General features: G+C 34.1%; 1 long non-coding RNA gene across 1 annotated transcript in view; it reads left to right on the top strand.

The window, feature by feature from the left end:
* Nucleotides 1-121: 121 nt before the first annotated feature.
* Nucleotides 122-2,500, top strand: part of LOC137621142 (uncharacterized) — a 7,723-nt gene continuing 5,344 nt past the window's right edge. The window contains exon 1 of the long non-coding RNA XR_011040130.1: nt 122-220. This is a non-coding gene — a long non-coding RNA (uncharacterized lncRNA). The remainder of the gene's footprint in view (nt 221-2,500) is intronic.

Raw genomic sequence — 2,500 nt, 5'->3', positions numbered from 1 at the left:
GAGAGAGAGAGAGAGAGAGAGAGAAAGCCGGCTAATTAGTCAAAAGTTTTCTTCAAACGATAATTATCATCTTAAAACCGCGGAGTTCTTTCCAATTATAGTTTTAACTATTACTTAAGACTTTAGTTTCTCTGCTATCTCTCAGTGGATTGGTTAGTTAAGTTGGTCTCAGTGGTTTTACGATAAGAGAAATCGGTGAGAAATCCGGGAAGAAATTAAGGTAAGAACATCAATGTTTACGTTAATAATCATACATTATCTCAATTTGAGGAAATTTCATCGCAAAGAGTGAATCCATTTCTAATCAGATAAGGGTAATGACAGTGAGTTTTGCACATTACTCTTCTGTTATTATTATTATTATTATCATTATTATTATTATTATTATTATTATTATTATTATTATTATTATTATTACTTACTTACTTACTAAGTTACAACCCTAGTTGGAAAAGCAGGATTCTATAAGCCCAGGGGCTCCAACAAGGAATATAGCCTAGTGAGGAAAGGAAACATGGAGAGATGAAATATCTTATGAAAAGTAACAACATTAAGACAAATATATCCTATATAAACTATAAAAACTATAACAAAACAAGAGAAAGATAAATAAGACAGAACAGTGTTCCCAAATGTACCCTCAAGCAAGAAAACTCTATCTTATTTAAATATACTGTGTATAGTATATGTTGATCTGAATGCAATCTACATGAATATATACGCCAAACTGATCTTGTAGGGGTACTAGAAGAGCTGGAAGACCCAGTCCTATATGGCTGAAGACTGTGAAGCGCGAAGTAGGAGACGAGGAATGGAGAAGCACTGAATTAAAAGCTCAAGATAGAGACGACTGGCAAAATCTAACCGAGGCCCTTTGTGTCAATACTGTAGGCGTAGGAGGAGATGATTATCGTGTAGGTCCTGAAGTGAGTCGGGTTTCCCTTCGTCATAGAACCGGGAAAGAAGTCCTTAAAATAAAGTACATATTGTAGGATATCCTCCTTATAATTCCTTTGGATTCATTGAACTTTTTCGACAGGACCACATTAATGTCCAGGAAATACGGGTTTTAGTACAGGGATATTATTATTATTATTATTATTATTATTATTATTATTATTATTATTATTATTATTATTATTATTATTATCTATAATGTATCCAAATTTATAACCAGGGCTAAAAATTTCCAGGTTAAACATAAAGTTAAAATTGAACCCTAAGAGAAGAGTAGACGAACTGTAATAAAGATAAACAAACAGAAAGGAATGGCAAAAACAAATTGTTATGTAAACTTATCAAAATACGTTTTAAAACAAAGAAAATCATTTTAAACTCTTCTGAGTATAGTTTTCGTGTGACCTCGGCAGTCAGATAATATGAAGCTGCTCAAGCAAGTGTTAGTTTAGGCCAATGCCCAAGCTGTGTCATCGACTCCAAAATCTAACCATTGTTCTCTAGTCTAAGGTTGTGTCATATCCTCTGTACCATGGTCTTTCACTGCCTTGGGTCAGAGTTCTCTTGCTTGAGGGTACGCTCGGGCACACTATTCTATTTCATTTCTCTTCCTCTTGTTTTGTTAAAGTTTATATAGTTTATATGGGCGATATTTATTTTGATGTTACTCTCCTTAAAATATTTTATGTTTCCTTTTTTCCTTTCCTCACTGGGCTATTTTCCCTGTTGGAGCCCCTGGGCTTATAGCACCCTGCTTTTCCAACTAGGGTTGTAGCTTAGCAAGTAATAATAATAGTAATGATAATAATAATAATAATAATAATAATAATAATAGTAATAATAAAAATTTTACATGGCATAATTTATGGCGACACCAAAAGCCTCATCTGACGTGTCCGGCATGTGGCCAGGTTTCAAAGGCCAAGATTGGCCTTGAGAGCCATAGCAATGCACACACACTTTACATAATACATTCGTCATCTAAGGATATTCAAATGTCGTCATCGATGACAAGGCACAGGTCTGTTTTTAGGTCATATTATAGAGAGAGAGAGAGAGAGAGAGAGAGAGAGAGAGAGAGAGAGAGAGAGAGAGAGAGAGAGAGAGAGAGAGAGAGAGAGAGGCTTTAGAAGATACACGTGTGTAAAAGATGTTAGTATTTTCAGTGATAAACACTACGTGGCATTTGCTATCCAAGTCAGGAATTGCGAGTTCTAGTTTTTCTCAAATATCTTTCGAACTCATTATTTGATCAACATTGTACAAGACACCTCCCTATAATTTTTGGTAATATAGTGCGTTGTTGAATAACATTAGTTGATTAAGTATCATGATGTAACTCTAAAATAGACGCTCTAACTAACGCTATTATTATTGTTATCACTAGTTAAGCTACTACCCTAGTTGGAAGAGCAGGATGCTATAAGCCCAAGGGCTCCAAGAGGGAAAATAGCCGAGTGAGAAAAGGAAATAAGGAAATAAACTACAATAGAAGTTTAAGAACAATAATAATATTAAAAGAATTATTTCATATATAAACTAT

This window comes from Palaemon carinicauda, chromosome 27, assembly GCF_036898095.1.
Source record: "Palaemon carinicauda isolate YSFRI2023 chromosome 27, ASM3689809v2, whole genome shotgun sequence".
Taxonomy (NCBI): Eukaryota; Metazoa; Arthropoda; class Malacostraca; order Decapoda; family Palaemonidae; genus Palaemon; species Palaemon carinicauda.
The sequence above is the reverse complement of the archived record's forward strand: the minus strand, read 5'-3'. Positions and strand labels throughout refer to the sequence as shown.